The 12,280-nt window shown below is 39.2% G+C and overlaps 1 pseudogene; it reads left to right on the top strand.

The window, feature by feature from the left end:
- Positions 1-7,162: 7,162 nt before the first annotated feature.
- LOC144309670 (18S ribosomal RNA) lies at positions 7,163-8,117 on the top strand (annotated as a pseudogene).
- The last annotated feature ends 4,163 nt before the right edge of the window (positions 8,118-12,280 follow it).

The raw sequence follows: 12,280 nt of genomic DNA, 5'->3' as shown, positions 1-12,280 counted from the left end.
TGGGATCTGCTCGCCTACCTTTCTCTATAAAATTCTTCCTAGTTGCCATCACATTCCTGCTTTTCGACCTAGAAATCGCACTCCTACTCCCACTTCCCTGAGCGTCACAAACCAACAAGTTGACAACAATACTTATCATAGCACTCCTACTAATCTCCCTCCTAGCTGCAAGCCTAGCGTACGAATGAACCGAAAAGGGGCTAGAATGAACCGAATATGATAATTAGTTTAAGCCAAAACAAATGATTTCGACTCATTAGATTATGATTTATCTCATAATTATCATATGTCCATAGTATATATTAATATCTTTCTGGCATTCATTCTTTCTCTAATAGGTATACTTGTTTATCGATCACACCTAATATCATCGCTACTATGCTTAGAGGGCATAATATTATCACTATTTGTAATAATATCTGTAACTATTCTCAACAACCACCTTACATTAGCCAGCATGATACCAATCGTACTACTAGTATTTGCTGCCTGCGAAGCAGCATTAGGACTATCTCTACTAGTTATAGTATCTAACACCTACGGGACTGATTACGTACAAAACCTAAACCTCTTACAATGCTAAAAATTATCATCCCCACTATCATACTGATCCCCCTTACATGAGTATCAAAGCCTAACATAATCTGAATTAACACGACAACATATGGTTTGCTAATCAGCTTAATCAGCTTATTCTACCTGAATCAACCAAATGATAATACATTGAACCCCTCCTTAATATTTTTCTCTGACTCCCTATCAGCACCGCTACTAGCACTTACAACATGACTTCTACCCCTTATACTTATAGCAAGCCAACACCATTTATCAAAAGAACCCTTAACTCGAAAAAAACTATATATTTCAATACTGATTCTTCTCCAGTTGTTCCTAATTATAACTTTCACCGCCTCTGAACTTATCTTCTTTTACATCCTATTTGAGGCAACACTAATCCCAACCCTGATCATTATTACCCGATGGGGGAATCAAACTGAACGACTAAACGCAGGGCTCTACTTCTTATTTTATACTTTAATAGGATCTCTCCCACTCCTAGTAGCTCTCCTTTACATCCACAATTTCATGGGCTCCCTAAATTTTCTCATAATTCAATACTGAATTCAACCTCTGCCAAACTCCTGATCTAATGTTTTCTTATGATTGGCATGCATGATAGCATTCATAGTAAAGATACCTCTATACGGCCTCCACTTGTGACTACCAAAAGCACACGTAGAGGCCCCTATTGCCGGCTCCATGGTACTTGCCGCCGTACTCCTGAAATTAGGAGGCTATGGCATGATACGAATTACAACCCTACTAAACCCCCTGACCAACTTCATAGCGTATCCTTTCATAATATTATCTCTATGAGGCATAATCATAACAAGCTCTATCTGTCTCCGTCAAACAGATCTAAAATCCCTAATTGCATACTCCTCAGTTAGTCATATGGCACTCGTTATTGTAGCGGTTCTTATTCAAACACCATGAAGTTATATAGGTGCAACAGCCCTAATAATTGCCCATGGTTTAACATCCTCGATGCTATTCTGCTTAGCCAACTCCAATTACGAACGAATCCATAGCCGTACTATGATTCTCGCACGAGGACTTCAAACCCTCCTTCCCCTGATAGCAGCCTGATGGTTATTAGCAAGCCTCACAAATCTGGCTCTTCCTCCAACAATTAATCTTATCGGAGAACTATTTGTAGTGATATCCTCATTCTCATGATCCAACATTACTATTATTCTAATAGGAATTAACATCACCATCACTGCCCTATACTCACTTTATATACTAATCACCACACAGCGTGGTAAATATTCCCACCATATCAAAAATATCAAACCGTCATTCACACGAGAAAATGCCCTAATAACCTTGCATCTACTGCCTCTACTCCTCCTATCCCTTAACCCTAAAATTATTCTCGGTCCCATCTACTGTAAGCATAGTTTAACAAAAACATTAGATTGTGAATCTAATAATAAAAGCTCAAACCTTTTTGCTTACCGAAAAAGTACTGCAAGAACTGCTAACTCATGCTCCCATGTATAAGAACATGGCTTTTTCAACTTTTATAGGATAGAAGTAATCCATTGGTCTTAGGAACCAAAAAATTGGTGCAACTCCAAATAAAAGTAATAAATATATTTACTTCATGCATAATCACAGCTCTAGTCATTCTTACTTTGCCCATCATTATAACCTCTACTAAACTCTACAAAAATAAGCTATACCCATACTATGTAAAAACCGCTACTTCTTACGCATTCATAATTAGCATAATTCCCACAATAATATTCATCTACTCAGGACAGGAAACAATTGTTTCAAACTGACATTGAATAACAATCCAGACCATAAAACTATCCATGAGTTTTAAATTAGACTACTTCTCAATAATCTTTGTGCCCGTAGCCCTTTTTGTCACGTGGTCTATTATAGAGTTTTCTATATGATATATACACTCCGATCCTTATATTAACCGATTTTTCAAGTATCTTCTCTTATTTCTTATTACTATAATAGTCTTAGTCACCGCAAACAACATATTCCAACTATTCATTGGCTGAGAAGGAGTTGGCATTATATCATTTTTACTTATTGGATGATGATACGGCCGAACCGATGCAAATACAGCTGCCCTACAAGCTATCCTCTATAACCGTATTGGAGATGTAGGCTTCATTATAACCATAGCATGGTTTCTATTGAACTTAAACACATGAGACCTTCAACAAATCTTTATTACAACAAACGATAATTTTAATTTGCCGCTACTTGGCTTACTATTAGCAGCTACCGGTAAATCTGCTCAATTCGGCTTACATCCCTGACTCCCCTCAGCCATAGAAGGCCCCACTCCTGTATCAGCCCTACTTCACTCAAGCACAATAGTTGTAGCAGGAGTATTTCTTCTTATCCGCTTTCATCCACTAATAGAGCATAATCAAACTATTCAAACCCTCACTTTATGCTTAGGGGCTATTACTACACTATTTACTGCAATCTGCGCTCTTACACAGAACGATATCAAAAAAATTGTAGCGTTCTCTACCTCAAGCCAACTAGGCCTAATAATAGTAACAATTGGCATTAACCAGCCTTACCTAGCCTTCTTACACATCTGCACTCACGCATTTTTTAAAGCTATGTTATTCATATGTTCAGGGTCAATTATCCACAGCCTAAACGATGAACAAGACATTCGAAAGATAGGTGGCCTATTTAAAGTCCTTCCCTTCACCACAACTTCCCTGATTGTCGGAAGCCTCGCATTAACAGGCATACCTTTCCTTACAGGATTCTACTCCAAAGACCTGATCATCGAGTCCGCTAACACGTCGAATACCAACGCCTGAGCCCTCTTAATTACACTCGTTGCCACATCCCTAACCGCTGCCTACAGCACCCGAATTATATTCTTCGCTCTACTAGGCCAGCCCCGCTTCTCCCCTATAATCCTTATCAACGAGAATAATCCTCTCCTAATTAACTCTATTAAACGACTCCTTATCGGAAGTGTATTTGCAGGATACATTATCTCCCACAGCATCACACCCACCACCATCCCACAGATAACTATGCCTCATTATCTAAAAATGATAGCCCTTGCAGTAACTATCTTGGGTTTCATCCTGGCACTAGAACTAAACCTTACCATACAAGGACTCAAATTTAACTATCCATCTAATTACTTTAAATTTTCCACCCTCCTTGGCTATTATCCAACCATTATGCACCGCCTCACACCTAAAACAAGTTTAACCATCAGCCAGAAATCAGCATCTATACTTCTGGACTCCATCTGACTAGAAAACATCCTACCCAAATCAATCTCGTATTTCCAAATAAAATCTTCTACCCTTATTTCAAATCAAAAGGGTCTCATCAAGCTCTATTTCCTATCGTTCATACTAACTATAATTCTCAGCCTACTAATCCTTAATTACCACGGGTAACTTCCATGATAACCAACACACCAGTTAACAGCGACCAACCTGTAACAATCACCAACCAGGTTCCATAACTATATAAAGCCGCAATACCCATAGCCTCTTCACTAAAAAACCCAGAGTCCCCCGTATCATAAATTACCCAATCCCCTATTCCATTAAACTTTAATACTACCTCCACCTCATCATCCTTCAAAATATAGCAAGCAGTCAACAACTCAGACAATAGACCAGTAATAAAAGCCGCTAGAACAGCCTTATTTGAAACTCACACCTCAGGGTATTGCTCAGTAGCCATAGCAGTTGTATAACCAAATACTACTAATATACCCCCCAAATAAATTAAAAACACTATCAGCCCTAAAAAAGAACCCCCAAAATTCAGAACAATCGCACAACCAATCCCACCGCTAATAATTAGCACAAGCCCACCATAAATAGGAGATGGTTTAGTGGCAAAACCCACAAAACTCATCACAAAAACGATACTTAAAATAAATACAATGTATGTTATCATTATTCCTACATGGAATTTAACCATGACTAATGACATGAAAAATCATCGTTGTATTTCAACTATAAGAACATTAATGACCAACATTCGAAAAACCCACCCACTAGCCAAAATTGTCAACAATTCATTCATTGACCTCCCAGCGCCATCTAACATCTCTGCTTGATGGAATTTCGGGTCCTTATTAGGAGTATGCTTGATTCTACAGATTCTAACAGGTTTATTTCTAGCTATACACTACACATCGGACACGGCCACAGCTTTTTCATCGGTCACCCACATCTGTCGAGACGTTAACTACGGCTGAATTATCCGCTATATACATGCAAATGGCGCTTCCATATTCTTCATCTGCCTATTCATACATGTGGGACGAGGCCTATACTATGGATCCTATGTATTCATAGAAACATGAAACATTGGAATTGTACTACTATTCGCAACCATAGCCACAGCATTCATAGGCTATGTACTGCCGTGAGGACAAATATCATTTTGAGGGGCAACTGTAATCACTAACCTTCTCTCCGCCATCCCCTATATCGGAACCAACTTAGTAGAGTGAATCTGAGGTGGCTTCTCAGTAGACAAAGCAACCTTAACACGATTCTTTGCATTTCATTTTATCTTTCCATTCATCATCGCAGCTCTAGCAATAGTACACCTCCTATTTCTACACGAAACCGGATCCAACAACCCCTCAGGAATCACATCAGACTCAGACAAAATTCCGTTTCACCCCTACTACACAATTAAAGATATCCTAGGAATCCTACTCCTGCTCCTAGTCTTAATATCACTAGTTTTATTTTCACCAGACCTATTAGGAGATCCAGACAACTACACCCCTGCAAACCCCCTAAACACCCCTCCACATATCAAACCTGAATGATACTTCCTATTCGCCTATGCCATCCTACGATCTATCCCTAATAAATTAGGAGGTGTACTCGCCCTAGTATTCTCCATCCTAATTTTAGCATTCATTCCATTCCTCCACACATCTAAGCAACGCAGTATAATATTCCGACCCCTCAGCCAATGCCTATTCTGACTTTTAGTCGCCGATCTTCTCACTTTAACTTGGATTGGAGGACAGCCAGTTGAACACCCTTTCATCATTATCGGACAGGTCGCCTCAATTCTATATTTCACCATCCTATTGATTCTAATGCCAACAATTAGCGTTATCGAAAATAATCTTCTAAAATGAAGAGTCTTTGTAGTATAATCATTACCTTGGTCTTGTAAACCAAAAATGGAGAGTAGTCGCCCTCCCTAAGACTCAAGGAAGAAGCTCTTGCTCCACCATCAGCACCCAAAGCTGAAATTCTTCTTAAACTATTCCCTGACACCCCCTACATTCATATATTGGACCACCTCTACTGTGCTATGTCAGTATCTCCAAAAAATCCTTCTTTCCCTCCCCTATGTACGTCGTGCATTAATGGCTTGCCCCATGCATATAAGCATGTACATGATATTATATCTTTACATAGGACATGTCTAGTCCAATTCCACAACCCATTGATCCTCAACAGTAACTAGATGCATATCACTTAGTCCAATAAGGGCTTAATCACCATGCCTCGAGAAACCATCAATCCTTGCCTGTAATGTCACTCTTCTCGCTCCGGGCCCATGCTAATGTGGGGGTTACTATCATGAAACTATACCTGGCATCTGGTTCTTACCTCAGGGCCATGACTCTATTTATTCCAATCCTACTAATTCTCGCAAATGGGACATCTCGATGGACTAGTGACTAATCAGCCCATGATCACACATAACTGTGGTGTCATGCATTTGGTATCTTTTATTTTTAGGGGGGGAATCTGCTATCACTCATCTATGACCGCAACGGCACTAACTCTAACTTATCTTCTGCTCTCAGGGAATATGCCCGTCGCGGCCCTAATGCAGTCAAATAACTTGTAGCTGGACTTATTCATTATCATTTATCAACTCACGCATAAAATCAAGGTGCTATTCAGTCAATGGTTTCAGGACATATAATTCTAGGACACACGTGTGTACACGTACGTACACGTGTGTACACGTACGTACACGTGTGTACACGTACGTACACGTGTGTACACGTACGTACACGTGTGTACACGTACGTACACGTGTGTACACGTACGTACACGTACGTACACGTACGTACACGTACGTACACGTGTGTACACGTACGTACACGTGTGTACACGTACGTACACGTGTGTACACGTACGTACACGTGTGTACACGTACGTACACGTGTGTACACGTACGTACACGTGTGTACACGTACGTACACGTGTGTACACGTACGTACACGCGCAAGACATTAAGTTAACTTATACAAACCCCCCTTACCCCCCATAAACTCATGTCATCTATTATACACTTATTTATGTCCTGCCAAACCCCAAAAACAGGACTAAGTGCATACAATACTCACAAGCTTTATTTAAATTGTATACAAATGTATTGCTACTCTAGTTAACTTAACACAACAGTCTTACACGCATTCGATCTCGTGGTCTATCTATAGATAGCATCCCCTTTTTTTTTCCTCTCATATTTACTATGTATTTTATTTATTATACACACTACAATTTCAGTATAAGTTAATGTAGCTTAATTAATAAAGCAAGGCACTGAAAATGCCAAGATGAGTCGCACGACTCCATAAACACAAAGGTTTGGTCCTAGCCTTCCTATTAGTTCTTAGTAGACTTACACATGCAAGTCTCCACGCCCCAGTGAGAATGCCCTTAAAATCAGCAGTGATCTAAAGGAGCAGGTATCAAGCACACTCTTAAGTAGCTCATAACACCTTGCTAAGCCACACCCCCACGGGATACAGCAGTGATAAAAATTAAGCCATAAACGAAAGTTTGACTAAGCCATACTAAAAAGGGTTGGTAAATTTCGTGCCAGCCACCGCGGTCATACGATTAACCCAAACTAATAGGCCCACGGCGTAAAGCGTGTTTAAGATACCTTTGCACTAAAGTTAAAACTTAACTAAGCCGTAAAAAGCTACAGTTACCATAAAATAGACCACGAAAGTGACTTTATAATAATCTGACTACACGATAGCTAAGACCCAAACTGGGATTAGATACCCCACTATGCTTAGCCCTAAACATAGATAATTTTACAACAAAATAATTCGCCAGAGGACTACTAGCAATAGCTTAAAACTCAAAGGACTTGGCGGTGCTTTATATCCCTCTAGAGGAGCCTGTTCTATAATCGATAAACCCCGATAAACCTCACCACCCTTTGCTAATTCAGTCTATATACCGCCATCTTCAGCAAACCCTCAAAAGGTAGAATAGTAAGCACAATCATTTTACATAAAAAAGTTAGGTCAAGGTGTAACTTATGGGGTGGGAAGAAATGGGCTACATTTTCTACCCAAGAACATTCCACGAACGTTTTTATGAAATTAAAAACTGAAGGAGGATTTAGTAGTAAATTAAGAATAGAGAGCTTAATTGAATAGGGCCATGAAGCACGCACACACCGCCCGTCACCCTCCTCAAGTAATAAGACACAACCATAACCATATTAACTTAACTAAGACACAAGAGGAGACAAGTCGTAACAAGGTAAGCATACCGGAAGGTGTGCTTGGATTAATCAAAGTGTAGCTTAACTAAAGCGTCTGGCCTACACCCAGAAGATTTCATTACTTATGACCACTTTGAACAAAAGCTAGCCCAACTAACCCCAAACTTAAGTATCACAGACATATAAAGTAAAACATTTAGTTAAATAATAAAAGTATAGGAGATAGAAATTTTAATTGGAGCGATAGAGATAGTACCGTAAGGGAATGATGAAAGACATCTTAACAGTATTAAACAGCAAAGATTACCCCTTTTACCTTTTGCATAATGAACTAGCCAGAAACGACTTAACAAAGAGAACTTAAGCTAAGCTCCCCGAAACCAGACGAGCTACCCATAAACAATCTAAAAGGATCAACTCATCTATGTAGCAAAATAGTGAGAAGATTTGTGGGTAGAGGTGAAAAGCCTAACGAGCCTGGTGATAGCTGGTTGCCCACAAACAGAATTTTAGTTCAACTTTAAATTTACCTAAAAAAAAACAAAATTTTAATGTAAATTTAAAATATAGTCTAAGAAGGTACAGCTTCTTAGAATCAGGATACAACCTTTATTAGAGAGTATATACTAACATCACCATAGTTGGCTTAAAAGCAGCCACCAATTGAGAAAGCGTTCCAGCTCAACAAACAATATAACTTAATCCCAATCATATTACATCAACTCCTAATTATACCTCCTGGGCCATTCTATTTAAATATAGAAGCAACAATGCTAGTATGAGTAACAAGAACTATTTTCTCCCCGCATAAGCTTATATCAGAAACGGATAGACCACTGATAGTTAACAATCTGATAATATCAACCCAAAAATGAAATACTTATCTACCCTATTGTTAACCCAACACAGGCATGCATTTAAGGAAAGATTAAAAGGAGTAAAAGGAACTCGGCAAACACAAACCCCGCCTGTTTACCAAAAACATCACCTCCAGCATTTCTAGTATTGGAGGCACTGCCTGCCCAGTGACACTTGTTTAACGGCCGCGGTATCCTGACCGTGCAAAGGTAGCATAATCATTTGTTCTCTAAATAAGGACTTGTATGAATGGCCACACGAGGGTTTAACTGTCTCTTATTCCCAATCAGTGAAATTGACCTTCCCGTGAAGAGGCGGGAATGCCACAATAAGACGAGAAGACCCTATGGAGCTTTAATTAACTAACCCAAACTTATGGATACTAAATACCTACAAGGCATAACATTACACCATTATTGTGGGTTAGCAATTTAGGTTGGGGTGACCTCGGAATATAAAAAAACTCCCGAGTGATTAAAATTTAGACCCACAAGTCAAAATATAACATCACTTATTGATCCAATAATTTTTGATCAACGGAACAAGTTACCCTAGGGATAACAGCGCAATCCTATTCAAGAGTCCATATCGACAATAGGGTTTACGACCTCGATGTTGGATCAGGACATCCTAATGGTGCAGCAGCTATTAAGGGTTCGTTTGTTCAACGATTAAAGTCCTACGTGATCTGAGTTCAGACCGGAGTAATCCAGGTCGGTTTCTATCTATTATATAACCTCCCCCAGTACGAAAGGACAAGGGATGTAAGGCCTACCTCACAAAGGCGCCTTAAAACTAATAGATGAAGTCAACTCAATCTAACCAGTTTATCTCCTCATAAGCCCGAGAAAAGGGGCTTTGTTAGGGTGGCAGAGCCCGGTAACTGCGTAAAACTTAAACCTTTATTATCAGAGGTTCAATTCCTCTCCCTAACAAAATGTTCTTTATCAACATTATCTCTCTTATCATCCCAATCCTTCTTGCCGTAGCCTTCCTCACCCTCGTTGAACGAAAAGTCTTAGGCTACATACAACTTCGAAAAGGGCCTAATATCGTAGGCCCCTACGGCCTCCTTCAACCAATCGCAGATGCAGTAAAACTCTTCACAAAAGAACCTCTACGACCACTTACATCCTCCATATCAATATTCATTCTAGCCCCCATTCTAGCTCTATCACTAGCCCTAACTATATGAATCCCTCTCCCAATGCCCTACCCACTCATTAATATAAACTTAGGAGTCCTATTCATACTAGCAATATCAAGTCTCGCCGTATACTCCATCCTTTGGTCAGGATGAGCCTCAAACTCCAAATACGCTCTAATCGGAGCCCTCCGAGCAGTAGCTCAAACAATCTCATATGAAGTAACACTAGCAATCATTCTCCTATCAGTCCTCCTAATAAACGGGTCATTTACACTATCCACACTAATTATCACCCAAGAACATATATGACTAATCTTTCCGGCCTGGCCCCTAGCCATGATATGATTCATTTCTACTCTAGCAGAAACTAACCGAGCCCCCTTCGACTTAACTGAAGGAGAATCCGAACTAGTTTCTGGATTTAACGTAGAGTATGCAGCGGGTCCTTTTGCCCTATTCTTTCTAGCAGAGTACGCAAATATCATTATAATAAATATCCTCACAACAATTCTATTCTTCGGTGCATTCCACAACCCATTTATACCAGAACTCTACTCTATTAACTTCACTATAAAAACCCTCTTACTAACTATCTGCTTCCTATGAATTCGAGCATCATACCCTCGATTCCGCTATGATCAATTAATACACTTATTGTGAAAAAATTTTCTACCCCTAACTTTAGCCCTATGCATATGACATGTTGCCTTACCCATTATTACCGCGAGTATCCCACCCCAAACATAAGAAATATGTCTGATAAAAGAGTTACTTTGATAGAGTAAATAATAGAGGTTTAAATCCTCTTATTTCTAGAATAATAGGCTTCGAACCTAATCTTAAGAATTCAAAGATCTTCGTGCTACCAAACTTACACTATATTCTACAGTAAGGTCAGCTAAATTAAGCTATCGGGCCCATACCCCGAAAATGTTGGTTTATACCCTTCCCGTACTAATAAAACCCCCTATTCTCACTATTATTATAGCAACTATCATGGCAGGGACCATAATCGTCATACTAAGCTCGCACTGATTACTGATCTGAATTGGATTCGAAATAAACATGCTAGCCATCATCCCTATCCTCATAAAAAAGTATAATCCACGAGCCATAGAAGCCTCTACAAAATATTTTCTTACACAAGCTACTGCCTCAATATTACTAATAATAGGAGTCACCATTAACCTTCTTTACTCCGGCCAATGAGTAATCTCAAAAATCTCAAACCCCATCGCATCCATCATAATAACCACCGCCCTAACAATAAAACTAGGCCTATCTCCATTCCACTTCTGAGTTCCCGAAGTAGCACAAGGAGTAACACTTATATCAGGAATAATCCTACTAACATGACAAAAAATCGCACCTATATCCATCCTATATCAAATCTCCCCATCAATTAACACCAACCTTCTTATACTAATAGCCCTCGCATCCGTTCTAGTAGGAGGCTGAGGCGGACTAAATCAAACTCAACTACGAAAAATCATAGCATACTCCTCCATTGCCCACATAGGCTGAATAGCCGCTATCATTATTTACAACCCTACAATAATAATCCTAAACTTAACTTTATATATTCTAATAACACTATCTACCTTCATACTATTCATATTAAACTCATCCACCACAACCTTATCCTTATCCCACATATGAAATAAATTTCCCCTAATCACCTCCATAATCTTAATCTTAATATTATCCCTAGGAGGACTACCCCCATTATCTGGCTTCATCCCTAAATGAATAATTATTCAAGAATTAACAAAAAATAACATAATTATTATTCCAACACTAATAGCCATCACCGCTCTACTTAACTTATATTTCTACCTGCGACTCACATATAGCACCGCACTTACCATATTCCCGTCCACAAATAACATAAAAATAAAATGACAATTCGAGTACACAAAAAAGGCAACCCTACTACCCCCCTTAATCATTATCTCAACTATACTACTCCCGCTAACACCTATATTATCAGTCTTGGACTAGGAGTTTAGGTTAGACCAGACCAAGAGCCTTCAAAGCTCTAAGCAAGTGCTATACACTTAACCCCTGACCAAATCACCTCTAAGGGCTGCAAGAATCTATCTTACATCAATTGAATGCAAATCAAACACTTTAATTAAGCTAAGCCCTCCCTAGATTGGTGAGCTTCTACCTCACGAAATTTTAGTTAACAGCTAAATACCCTAGTAACTGGCTTCAATCTACCTTCTC

The sequence above is a fragment of the Canis aureus genome, unplaced genomic scaffold (assembly GCF_053574225.1).
Source record: "Canis aureus isolate CA01 unplaced genomic scaffold, VMU_Caureus_v.1.0 ptg000143l_RagTag, whole genome shotgun sequence".
Classification (NCBI taxonomy): Eukaryota; Metazoa; Chordata; class Mammalia; order Carnivora; family Canidae; genus Canis; species Canis aureus.
The sequence above is the reverse complement of the archived record's forward strand: the minus strand, read 5'-3'. Positions and strand labels throughout refer to the sequence as shown.